The sequence below is a fragment of the Myotis brandtii genome, unplaced genomic scaffold (assembly GCF_000412655.1).
Source record: "Myotis brandtii unplaced genomic scaffold, ASM41265v1 scaffold156, whole genome shotgun sequence".
Classification (NCBI taxonomy): domain Eukaryota; kingdom Metazoa; phylum Chordata; class Mammalia; order Chiroptera; family Vespertilionidae; genus Myotis; species Myotis brandtii.
This window is the reverse complement of record NW_005355666.1, coordinates 5,757-19,545: the sequence shown is the minus strand read 5'-3', so window position 1 is coordinate 19,545 and position 13,789 is coordinate 5,757. Positions and strand designations below refer to the sequence as shown.

General features: G+C 46.2%; 1 pseudogene; it reads right to left on the bottom strand.

Annotated features, from left to right (window-relative positions):
• Positions 1–1,944: 1,944 nt before the first annotated feature.
• Positions 1,945–8,694, bottom strand: LOC102257986 (annotated as a pseudogene).
• Between the last annotated feature and the right edge of the window lie 5,095 nt (positions 8,695–13,789).

Genomic DNA, 13,789 nt, shown 5'->3' with positions numbered 1-13,789 from the left:
ACCTCTGGCTGGGGCCTTAGGCCTGGGCAGGGGACTTGCAGCCCGCTCTGATCGCAGGCTCCGCCCCTGCCCAGGCCTCAGGCCTGGGGCCAGGGCATTAGGCCTGGACAGGGGACCCCAAGCCCACTCTGATAGCCTACCCAGGCCTCAGGCCTCTGGCCAGGGTATTAGGCCTGGGCAGGGGATCCCCAGCCCCATGCGATCGCAGGCTCCGCCCCTACCCAGGCCTTAAGCCTCTGGCTGGGGTGTTAGGCCTGGGCAGGGGACCCCCAGTCCGCTCTGATCGCCTGCACAGGCCTAAGACCTCTGGCTGGGGCCTTAGGCCTGGGCAGGGGACTTGCAGCCCGCTCTGATCGCAGGCTCCGCCCCTGCCCAGGCCTCAGGCCTCTGGCCAGGGCATTAGGCCTGGACAGGGGACCCCAAGCCCACTCTGATAGCCTACCCAGGCCTCAGGCCTCTGGCCAGGGTATTAGGCCTGGGCAGGGGATCCCCAGCCCCATGCGATCGCAGGCTCCGCCCCTACCCAGGCCTTAAGCCTCTGGCTGGGGTGTTAGGCCTGGGCAGGGGACCCCCAGTCCGCTCTGATCGCCTGCACAGGCCTAAGACCTCTGGCTGGGGCCTTAGGCCTGGGCAGGGGACTTGCAGCCCGCTCTGATCGCAGGCTCCGCCCCTGCCCAGGCCTCAGGCCTCTGGCCAGGGCATTAGGCCTGGACAGGGGACCCCCAGCCCTCTCCAATCACCTATCCAGGCCTCAGGCCCCTGGCTGGGGCGTTAGGCCTGGGCAGGGGACCCCCAGCCCTCTCCAATCGCAGGCTCCGTCCCTGCCCAGGCCAGAAAGGCGTTAGGCCTAGGCAGGAGACCCTCAGTCCCGGGAGATTGCCGACTCTGCCCCTTCCCAGGCCTCAGGCCTCTGGCCGGGCATTAGGCCTGGGCAAGGGACCCCCAGCCCTGTGCGATTGCCTGACTCTGCCCCTGCCCAGGCCTCAGGCTTCTGGCTGGGGTGATTGCTGGCTCCGCCTCCCCAGGTGGCGTCTGGCACTGCTCACCCCACCTCCCCGGTCCCTGATCTGCGGCCCGGATCCTGCAGGCGGCGTCTGGCATTGCCCGCCCCACCTGCAGTATGCAAATTTAATGGCCATCTTTGTTGGGTTGGTTAATTTGCATACTCTTCTGATTGGCTGGTGGGCGTAGCGAAGATACGGCCAATTAGCATCTTTGTCTTTTATTAGTGTAGTTGAGTCCAGGAAACATGAATGAAGCTTTCTGAAATGTTGCCCTTAGGTCAGCTGGCCCAACCCCCATCCTCATGAGGCAGTTTTCTCATCCCCTTAGGCTCTGTTGAGAAACAGGGATTTTCGCCATGCCCTCACTTGAGTGTAGATGTGCAGAATAGAAAACCACTTAGCTACAGTCTAGTAGTGGTTCCCCCACAAGGACATATGCTATAATTCGCCTTGAGGTCATTAGTTCCTTGGTTGCCCTATTCTCATTTTGGTTTGTGGGACAAGTATGGGGGGAGGGCTTGGCCATTTGGCTTCATTCTTCATTTTACTCTCTCTTTTTAAGTATTAAAGTATCAAAATGTAAAAGTTTTTTGTTTTTAGTGGGATATTAATTTGGGCCCTGTCCTTGGCCTTGCATGTCTCTGTGTATGAGATGACAAAATTGGTCTACACTGTGTGGCAAAAAAAAAAGTTATGATGCCCTTTTATTATACTGGAGGTCACTTTGGCCATGTTTGTGCCAAAAATTGATTTCCTAGCATCTGATAATGCATCCTGTAGACTAGATGGGCAAGAGGGTCAACAGAGTGTTGCCACTAGGGGGTTGGGCATTCCATGTTAGAGTGGATAAGGCACCCGGGATCTGTAGCACCTGGGTTGGCCCTGGTTGATCAGTGGATGAGATGAGACTCTCCTGCTCTGATAGCACAGTAAGAGCAGGTTAGGAGAGACCATTGGTCCCTGGGATCTGTCACGCAATGCATACCAGGTTATGAGAGTTATGGCTCCTTGAGGTCTACTAGCACACCGTTGTCTACATGTTGGGTGACGGGTGTCATAAGGCTCCTCCCCTGTCCAACCTCCACCATGGTGTGTGGGCCAGTTTAGGAGTAAGATAGGTTCTCTGGGATGCAATGGTGGATGTTGAAACAGTTTGGAGCAGTGGTTCTCAACCTTGGGTGGGGCCACAACATTACTAACAAAGAAACAGAATTTCCAGAGGATGGGGCCCAGAAATCAGGATTTTAAAAAGATTCCAGGTGATTCTAATGTGCAGCCAAGGTTGAGAACCCCTGGTTTGGAGGATTAGACAGCTAGAGATAGGATTGAAATCACCTGCCCAAATGGTGCTTAATTATTGTTCAAAGTATATTTTTTGGCCCAGAGAATGGCTGAGAGTACATGCATATCCATGCTTACTACTGTCAGTTGCTCCCCCTACATATTCCCCTCCACCTTATTCCCTAGGCTCCCAAATGAGGAGAGTAGATGGTCTTCAGGAATCTGGTGTTATAGTGTCTGTGTAAAAATATCAGTGGTGTGTGTTTCTGCAAAAAGTATCTGAATGTGGCTGATAGACCTTGTAGTGAAAAGGTAAAAAGTTAAAAGTGATTTTGTCCTTGAAAGGCCCGCAAGCTGATTTGTTGTATACTCTGTGTACTAATGGGTAACTGATATTGAAATGTGTTACATGTTGAATTGTGAATGTGCACATGGTATGAGCAAAACTTCTCTTATGTTCAACTCGTGGCCCTGCGCACGAATCCATGCGTGAGTAGCTCGCTGCCGCTTGCCTCAGCTGGCCGCCTGGCCCACCGCCGCTCGTAGCTCTCTGCCGCATGTACAGTGATTTTTATATGGTATACCAGAGGCCCGGTGTATGAAATTTGTGCACAGGTAGGGTCCCTAGGCCTGGCCGGCTGGGGCCTTCCTTCATTCCGTGCAGTCCCCTGGTAGTCAGCACATGTCATCGAGCCATCGAACTCCCAGTCTCCCAGTCGAATTCACGAGGGGACACTTTGCATATCAGCCTTTTATATATGTAGATATTTTATTAGTTTTTACTAATACATTCTCATATTGCAAAGGCTATTTAGTAAGTACAAGCATCTTTCTTTTGATGTTTGAATCATCAGAAGTAACAGAACTGTACGTAGTGGGCATTGAAGTCAATTTAATTCATGTTTTGTTTTTAAAAGCCTCCAAAGACAAAAGCAGCTGAAAACCAAATTAAAATGATTTGAAAATTTGTTTAAAGTTAAACAAATTGCTTACTAAACTACTCGTCTTCAGCACCATTTTTGTTTTCTTCTGTTTTGATGCAGGTTTTTTTGTTTCTTCTCTTGGTCTTTTGACTGGTCTAGATACACCATTTTCATCATGTTTATCATTACTGTCAAATTTAGTATTCTTGCTCTGAAACTACTTCTAGCAGACCTCGTATGGGCAGCTTTATTTATCTTTCCTTTTCCTTTAAATCTGCAACCCTTTTAAAATATTTTTTAAAATATTGATTTAATAGAACAGGAGAGACAGGGATAGAAACATCAATGATGAGAGAGAATCATTGATCAGTTGCCTCCTGCATGTCCCCTACTGAGAATTGAGCCCAAAACCCAAGCATGTGCCCTGTCACAGAATTGAACTGTGACCTCCTAGTTCATGGGTTGATGCTCAACCACTGAGCCACACTGGCCAGGCAAATCTGCAATTTTTTACTTCAATTTGTTTAAGGATTCTTGTTGATCTGTGATTTTTTAAAACAATCTTTATGTATTTATTTACACATTTGATAAACATATCAGTTAGGGGGTCCCTCCCTTCCTGCCTGGGTCCCGCTTGTCTCCAGTCAGGCTTTTGACCAGCTTCCAGTCTGCCCCTGGGACACGGGGCCTAGTGCTGGGGGTCTTTTCTCTACATAGGCAAGGGCTCCCATGCAGGCACTGTGGGGGGGTCTCTTGAGGGGTCTGGGCCCAGGGGCCTCTGCAGTATATTCTCAGGAGAAGACAGCTTTCTAGAGTTTCTCTGGGGTTGGAGGGACGGTTTCCCCTGGGAATGGGATGGAGTTTCAGCAGAGAAGGGGTGATCTGGTAGCTGGAGGTCTTTGGGCTGCACCCTGTCTGCAAGGGGGTGCGGGTGCTTGGTGAGGACTTGTCCTAAAAGGAGGGTGTAGGGACCAAGCCCTAGGGCAGTGGTTCTCAACCTGTGGGTCGCGACCCCTTTGGGGGGTCGAACGACCCTTTCACAGGGGTCGCCTAAGACCATCGGAAAACAAATATATAATTACATATTGTTTTGTGATCAATCACTATGCTTTAATTATGTTCAGTTTGTAACAATGAAAATACATCCTGCATATCAGATATTTACATTACGATTCATAACAGTAGCAAAATTACAGATATGAAGTAGCAACGAAAATAATTTTATGGTTGTGGGTTACCACAACATGAGGAACTGTATTAAAGGAAAGTTGAGAACCACTGCCCTAGGGGGATTAGGAGGGTGTCTTCAGCACACCTCAGAAGAAGCTCAGGGGTAAGAACTGGGGGAAAGCCTGAAGGTAATTTGGGCACGTTTGGGAGTTTGTAATAGAATAGAAGCGTGTGTCTAGAGTCTTAGAGACCCTGACATGCATTGAAGAAAAAAATATATCAGAAGTAAAATCATTATGATGACATAAGTAACTGTACAGACCTATTCCACAGCAGTCAAATCCCCCAAAATCAGAACATGAGCAACACCCACCTCCTTAACACTTCTGCACTCACACACGCACTATTGTCCACACCTACCCATGCCCAGCAATCACAGGCGCTAAGTGAAGACATAACCCACGGCCTCTCCTTGGCTTGTCAGGTCCTAGAGGTGAGAAAAGAGAACTGATCAATGAGAGAAGCTGGGGCTGCTCAATGTATCTCTGCTCTTCCAGACTCAGAGAAGGAAGGCAGAAAGGACTAGGCAGTTATTGGGCACAAAACTTCATAGGCAACAAAGAGTTTCATGGGCTTAAGTTAGTCTCAGGTTTAGATCCAAGTAGGAACAAAGGGGAAAATGTGATCATTTAAATTATTTTTAAAAAGGGTGGGTGGGTGGAGGGAGGAGGACTTAAAACTTGATCCCTATTCTCCCACCAGATGGCAGCATGACCATAAGCAGAATCAGTGAGGCCAAGCTGATACCATTTGACTGTGACTTCATTCAAAGAGCATAGTTTGCTTTTATTTTAGCTCTGAAGAGAGGAGGCAAAACTTTCAGAGGAACAAGAGAGTCACATAAGCTCATTGCATTAGTGTTTGGGGCAAGATTTTATCTATTGGTTCACACAGCTTGTCTACAGCTCTGAAAGCTCCAGGGTGTGGCCCAACCCTACTCTTCCACCTTTATTTAGCTTTCTGAGATGGACAAGTCTTCGGCATTCAGTCAAATGTGAAGTATGAAAAATAATGTCAAAATAAAATGTTGTTTTCTGGACAGTGGGATTATTGAAATTCTGTTCAACTCCCAAATCCCTACTTTTTGACAGAAAGATTTAAAAATATATTTCAAATTCAATAAGTGAAACACTGAACTAATAAACTTTTAACATAAAAAAAATATAAGCCTGGCCAGTGTGGCTCGGTGGTTGGGTGTCGACCTATGAGCCAGGAGGTCACAGCACATGCTGGGGTTGCGGGCTCAATCCCTAGTTGAGGGAGTGCAGGAGGCAGCGAATCAGCGATTCTTTCTCATCACATTTCTGTCTCTCTCCCTTTCCCTTTTTCTCTGAAATAAATTTTACATACATGCACACACACACACACACACACACACACATATATAAATTACTTAATGTGGGATGTTTTGAGCATTTCTCCACTGATCCTATCAAGACAGTAATAGTACATAAAGCTATTGTCTGAGAGGATTGGTTTCCCCGTGTTCTTGGTAAATGGGCCAAGGAACGAGGCGTTAAGCCAGGTTAACATAGTGCATAAATGTAGAAGAACTGGCCAGTCTAAAGGAAACGGCTTTGGGTAGTCAATGGGTGGTATTTAGGAGGGGAAGAAAGAAATTTCCTAGTACAAACTTTATGTCCCTCTAGGCCAGCGGTTCTCAACCTGTGGGTCGCGACCCCTTTGGCGGTCGAACGCCCCTTTCACAGGGGTCGCCTAAGACCATCCTGTATATCAGATATTTACATTACGATTCATAACAGTAGCAACATTACAGTTATGAAGTAGCAACGAAAATAATTTTATGGTTGGGTCACAACATGAGGAACTGTATTTAAAAGGCCAGAAGGTTGAGAACCACTGCTCTAGGCACTTACACTGTCAAGCAACAGTTTACATCCATTCAACATAGGACAATCACAATTCCAAGAGCACTCCCAAATGACTCCTCATTGAACCATCAACTGGCCACCTTCACTTTCCAGTTGGACCTTCAGACTAAAGGAAGTCCAAATGCTGCAGAACTGATGGTGGAAACTAGAATGTAGGTAGAGGAAACTATTCAGAGGTAGCAAAAACAAGTTGTTCCCTTCTGGCCTGAGCTGCGCTTTGTTCCCGATTAGCTTATTGGAATACTGAATTGAAAAATGCTTGACCTGAGAATATGACAGTGCCCCTAGGGATGCCTCCTTAATCTCTGTTTTGATAAAGAACAAAGAAGGCTGTGAATGAAGTCAGACACCAGTTATTGAATTATCTTGCACTGGTAGTTACAGAGATGTTTTGTAGTATCTGTCCCTGTTCTGTAGCAGAGTGATAGGGACCGAGACAGGGCTAGAAGCAGCCTGTCCTTTCTTATCCCAAAGTCCTTCAAGCATACTTGATCCGGGCAGGGCCACAACTACCCTCATTCTTCCACTCGGATGATGGCGTGGTGGCCTTGGCTTCACCCATTTCCACATGTGATGTAGTCCTTTACTTTGATCTCCATGTTCTTGACTTTCAGAGTGGCCATGTGCAGCTTGTCCAGGAAATCTGGCATGCCACTGGGAACCATCCAACTAACAGTCGTGAGGAAACACAGTCTGGGGATTGTCACAAGTAGTCAAATGAGTTGTGGGGATGGATAGCCATTTGGGATTCACATGATCTAACTCTTACAAATTCCAGAGACTCCAGCACACTAGGGTGCTCCACAGCACGTGACACCAACACCAGCACAATGTTTTCCTGATCCACGCTGTACCACTAAACATAAACATAATCCCATGAGTACAGTGAGTAAGGAAAATGTGAAGAACCTCAAAACCACCAATGACGTCCCTCTCAATCACTTCCAACTTGATTACCAGGGCATCCCACTTTTTTTCTGTACTCTAACCAGCTGAACATTGAAGAACTGCTGGGGTGTCACATCTGTGTAGGTTCTAAAAACTCTGTACTGATAAAGATGGGTGCCTGTAATAGGGCACCGCCACAGCTTAAAGTGTTTCTTATCCATCACCATTTCCCATGGTTCCTCTTTGCCCCCTGAATCTTCATTCCCTTCTGTTTGGGATTTTGGTTCTCGAGGGTGGCACTTAACCTCAGGGCTCTGAAACATTTCCTCCAACCATTGCATCTCATCAATGGATCTCTGCAGCTCCTCCTCCTGGATCTGCTCTTTGTCTCACATGAAGATGCCTGCAATCTCCACAATCATTGCCCAGGCATGTACAGGCGGCCAAGGAGGATGCAGCAGGCACTATCTGAGTAGAGGCGACCATAGAGTTGCACCTTCTATGACTTCCTTCAATGTTTCTTTTTCCACATCTTTGTCTAGTCCTTCCCTGTCACTTTGTTCCTTAATTGTAGGTTACCATTATTTGGATCTTTGGCTTTATCTAGTGCTTCCTTAGCTTTTTCTCTAAATGGGATTATTCCCTCTTGCTCCTCTGACAATCTTTCCTTTTTTTTCTTAGTCTTTCCATTTTAATTCACCATGATTTGAGAAAAGAATGTGCAAATCTCCTCTGCAGGTGTGATCATCTAGGTTCCCTGAAAATTTCAGCAAGCAAAAAGTCTTTTCTTCCAGATATTTCATTTCAGCATTTTCTGTTAACTTTTGTTTTTCTTCTTGCTCTTGTTTAGCTCATAATTTAGCTTCCATTTTATTTTGTTTTCTTTATTATTTCTTGCAAAGTAATCTTCCTTGAAAAGTATTAGCAGATCTACGTCTTTGTACTTTTGTTTAGTTGTCTCCATAAGTTTTTTAGCAGATTCAATGCTGTCAAGCACAGCAGATATTGATCCCTTAAATGCTTTGTGCCATGTTCTTCTCATCTGAATATTTAGTACTTGACCTTTAACTTCTAACTATTCTTTTATGTCATTAAGTGTTGCATCAGTAGGGAAGCCTTTAAACAGATCTGTTTTTCTTTTTTCTTAAATAGATCTGTTTTACATCACGTTTATACTCATCAGTAACTTCAGGAAGGGGCTTGTCTGGAGATCTTTGGAGTTTAGTTTTATCTTCACTTATTTCCATGAGTTCTGCCTTTGATTTGTTCAATGTTTCTACTATTACAGTAAAGTCTGTTAGATGGTTTAACCAATTGAATTTGATCATTATTTCCAAAGGTCACCAGCCTTCATCCAGTTTGATTTATTCCTTTAAAAATTTGTCCTGTGGCAAATTGAAGTCACAAAATAATACTCAATTTTATGACAGATTTTGGCCTCCAGAGCAGCCATTTTTCATCACCATTTTCGGCCATTGTGGCTAAACAGGTGGCTCCAAACCTCTGCCTTCAGCTACATTGGAAGGCAGTGAAGATAGGAAACTTTAAAAATGCGCACAGTGAGGATGTGGGCAGCTTCTGTCCAAAGACCCAACCAGGGACCCATCCCAGTGCAACCATTGGCCCACATGGGTCCCAGCCACGTGCATGTGCAGAACCCCAGGCTTCAGCATTCCTCCCAGGGGACCCAGTGCGTCTGCCAGATGCAGCCCATTTTGACACAGGACCCTTTGTTATATTTTTATTGCAGTATTAGAGCAATTTCTCAGCAAACCTCTCAAATGCTTCTTTTTTCAATTTGTTTTTGAACTAAACTTGTGAAAAGAAGACAATGGCAGCAGTTTTGTTTTTCATCTTTTCTGCCATAGCCACTCTGGAGCCGTAGTTTCAGTGGCTCTGTTTCTGGGTGGAGCACTAAGGGTACCACCTCAGGGGCCAGTGCCGGGCAGCAAGAAGGGATGTGAACCTAGCCCAGTTCATGCAGCTCCCTCCTTCATTCTTTCTATGTTTAATTAAAGATGCCAGAACACTAGCCTTGTTCCTAGCTGAGAAGTCACTGTGTGTCACAATCTACTGTCTTGGGCTAGCAGAAAGTCCAAAGTGGAAGGTCTCCTGCAGTCCTTGCTACGATGACCTAACTTTGAATTCCTTTGCAGTGTATTCCGATGGGAATTTGTTCACTATGCCTGCAATTGTGTGATTGTTGAGCTTGCCTTCATGGACATGAAGAGAAAGTTCTTTTTTTCTATGTATAAAAACTGGCTTAGGTATCTGTTCTTTCTATGTATGGGAAGCAATCTCAGGAAGTTCCCATAGTGACATGGTTGCTCTTAAAGAACCTATCCTGTGATCACTTCCAAGAAATTAGAAACCCAATCTAGAGTTAATAATATAACCCCAACTCCTGAATATTGAAAAATTTTCTCCTACTTGCAGTTGACACCTACTGTTTATTGGCCCTGTGTCAACAGGAGAGGTATTTAATCTTATTTTCTCTCTGAGCCTGACTTTCTTCTAGTGTAGGTGGGAGATATTTCATGACCCTCACTATGTGTGAGATGAAATGAGATGATAAATATGTAGCCTTGGTACAGCTCTTGGTATTAAACACCTGTTAACATAAGACATTCAAACCTGTGAAGAATTTTTGTGAGTTTATTTAAGCCAAAACTGTCGACAGTTCCCAGGAAGCAAAATCTCAGTGGATTGAGATAATACTCCAGAGCCTGGCAGTTTTGTACCTTATTTTATTATACCTTACAATCAAAAGAGGAGACGTTTGTGGGTTACATGAAATCTTTTGGTGATAGGTTAGGGAGGCAGGAGAAAGCAAAGCGGGGAAACCTCTGGGATAAAAAGTAAAATGATAGACGTATTTCTTTTACATAGGTTGCTATAGGATGGTTAACAGTCAACAGTTAACTCAATAACATTGAGGGGATTTGTGGTCTTTGTAGAGTGGTGCCTATGCTTTGAGGGATCTGGACAAGGGAAAATTACTTTTGATATTCCAATGATATGTTATCATAGATGTAAAAAGACAATAGACAGACTCAGTTGAGGTAAAGATTGACCTTCGTCAAGGAAAATACTGGCTTAGGACATGACTACTCACCATAAGCTGCTCTTAGTTAAAAATATTTTAATTTCAGACCTACCTTTGTGGTTGCTTTAGGCCTCTGAGTTTGCAAGGCCGCCAGGCCTTCCCTGAGCTAGTCAGGTTAGCATGTGGCTCCTTTTTGTCCACGTAGCACAGCTGCCTTCCTTGTAGGCTTGGGGTCTTGACCCAAGTCAGAGAAACACTGCATACTTCATAAATATAACTAGACAGAATGAGTGAAAATAGAAGTGGTGAAAAACAGAGAAAGGAATTTGTGGAGTGAAGTGGAGAAAAGAAGAGGAAAGAGGAGATGGGTAAGAATACCAGGAAGGTTGTGATGGGGTAAAGTGGGGAAAAGCCAGTGTCTTTTCTCATCCATATAGTAGTCAAGGAGAATGCAGACCTTCCACATCTGGGACTGCTTTCATTTCTCTCTAGGCCTGAGTCCTCCCGATTGTTGTTAGAGAGAATTTATATATTGGAATAGCTCCAGCATGATGCTGTCCCTGTGCTTTCAAACCTGGGTATTTAGACTTGGGGATTTTCTGAGGCAGCCTGTTTTGTATATTTAAAAGCCACATAAAATGTCTTGGTATTTGTCAGCTGTCTATGTCACTGCAGCTTCAGGCACCTAGTCAAACTAGGTCTGTCATTGTGGGGAGCCCTTCATGTTGTGCACCAGCGCCTCCATGACCACGCCAGCACAGACACACGTTCTTTGGCTCCAGTGCTACTTCTCCCGCCACCAGGCAGCTACAATCCCTGGCTGGACACCCCTGCTAGACTGAGCTTGGCCTTGCGAGAGTTGCCCCGCCCTCCCTCACCGCCCTCCCCCCTCCTGAGATTCCAGGTTGCTGGGACTCCCACCCTCACTGCACCCCCACCCCCAAGCCCTGCCACGTGGCCTGCTGGCCCCTGCCTGCTTTGCGCCTGCGCTTTGGGGCGGACCGGCCTGGCGCTCAGCCCAACTCAGCGAAAGCTGTTTTTCTGGAGTGGCCAGTGGCTGGCCTGTCCAGTGACTGACTGGCCTCAAGCGCTCCCGTCCTCTGCACGGTTTCCAAGCCCATCTCTTCCAAAAAGCCTCAACACCGCAAGCACACCGTCCCCCATAACAAAGTGAAACTAACCTGTCTGCCTTTGAACCACTTGCATTTTATACTTCTAACAGTTTTTTCCTTGAAGTGATCTGTGTGACAGTGCCATGACTACCCCCTCTAGTTGCAGATCTTTTAAGTCCTGAGAAACTGGGGAGAAGAAAGGTCTAATCTTTTATTCTCCAGCAAGCAAGGGCAGCCAGGCACTTAGGTGACCTAAGCCGCGTGTCAGCATTTTGGAAAACCCTAACTTAACTCTGGTGCCGTGTCACATATAGAAATTTTTTGATATTTGCAACCATAGTAAAACAAAGACTTATATTTTTGATATTTATTTTATATATTTAAATGCCATTTAACAAAGAAAAATCAACCAAAAAAATGAGTTCACGTGTCACCTCTGACACGCGTGTCATAGGTTCGCCATCACTGATTCTAGTTCGATGTTGACTTCATCTTTGTTTCCCAAGGCACCTGGTACATGGCATCTGCTACTGTAAGCACTTGATTTTATAAGGAACACCTAACACCTGTCTCAGTGTCAAGCTGTTTTCATGTATTATGTCCTTACACCTGCGACGACCCTTCGAGGCAGAGAGGAAGCCTGCCCTGTTCACACTTTTCCCTCATCCCGGCCCTGCCCGCTATATGCCCCGCCCTCCCGGCAACGTGCGCATGCGCCCTGGGGCAGACCCCAATGCGCATGCCTAGGCTGCGGCCAGCCGGAAGTCTAACTGGTGGGAGACGCATTGATGGCGTCGACTCTGCCTGGTCTCCCGCTCTCCTGCCCTCTCTTCTGCCAGCTCTCAGCATTGTCTTAGGCCCTGCTCGCCCTTCTAGGTCCATCTCTTCCAACAAGCGTCGTTGAAGACTGGCCTGCCGCCATTACAGGAGCCGGGCAGCCGCCATTACAGGAGCCGGGCCTGCCGCCACTACAGATGGGGGGGTTTGCACTCAGCCTGTTTTACATCCTCTCATCCTTCCCCACCCCCTCTCCTAAAGAGCCTCACTGCAGCACACCAGCCTGCCTCCTCCCCAAAGGTGAAATGAGCCCTCTGCCTCTGAAATGTGTGCCTTTTATACCTTTAACATTTCTTTTCCTTTTCCTGGCGCTGAGCTGGGTGAACAGTGCCCTGACTTCCCGCTCCGGCCGTAGCCCTTTTAAGTCCTGGGAAAACTTGGAGAGGAAAAGTCTAACCTGAAAAGCGATATCTTAAGACAATTTATTCTCTTCCAGCAGAAAAGGAACTTTTCCAGCCGGGAAGTCACAGCTTGGTGGCTTAACACTGTCTGCCTTAAGGTACGTCTTATTTTTTCAATCAGCACTTGGTACGTTCCCAGAACTTACCTTCTCTCCCAGCACAGTGTTGTTCCATCTTCCGACAATTACCCCATTACCCACCCATTTGCTAGAATGGCAGGTGAGGACAAGGGCAGGCCGGGAGAGATGAGACCCAGCACCCACCGAAAAGAGGGGGACCATTGGCAGTCTTGATGTCCCCAGGACCCCTCCTATCTTCCTGAGCCCTTGTCATCTTTCTGAATCCCACAGAAGCTATCCTAACTGTTTGACTTTTCTCTATTAGATTGTCAGCTACCTGGGGTCGAAGTCGATGTCAAACTCATCTGTTTCCCAAGGCTCCTGACACGTGGGATTTGCTATTGTAAGTACTTGGTTTTGTAAATAACACCTAATAAAGTTCCCAACAGCCTGTCCCAGTTTCAGTTACTTTCACATATTATATCTTCACATATTATACTTTCACATATTATACTTTCACATATTATAGCTGGAGCCAGTTGCCCATGTTAATAGTATAAAACCATCAGGCACATAGGAGTGGTTCTATATGTGTAATGCACCTGAGGAACACCTGGGGAGCTGAAAAACATTCAAGTGTATGGAACAAGCCCCAGAAATGATTTAAGAGGTCCTGGGGCAGGGAGTGGTCCCAGGTGTCTATGGTTTCACAAAAGATGTGTCGGCTGAAAAACCACCACTGATGGAGGTTAATAGCACAGGTTTGGAGTCAGCTGGTTCTTGGTCCCAATGTGAGTTTTACCGCCGCTGTCCTTGTGGCCTTGGGAAGGGTATTGAACCTCTCTGAGCCTGAGTTTCATCTGTAGATGGGCGACGTTAATACCCTCCCCATGTGAGACTGAAAGGATAATGAGTTTCATGATATAAGTGTAAAACCTAACTTGGAATGTGGGCCAGACTTAGGGACTCACTTCTAGTGCACAGGTCAGGAGGAATGCTTTGTGACTTCTGAGGCCAAATCATAAAAAGGATTGTTTCTGTCTGTCTTGGATATAGATTACTTTTTATCCAGACATTTTTTTTAGATGAAATTCACAAAACATAGAATTTATCCTT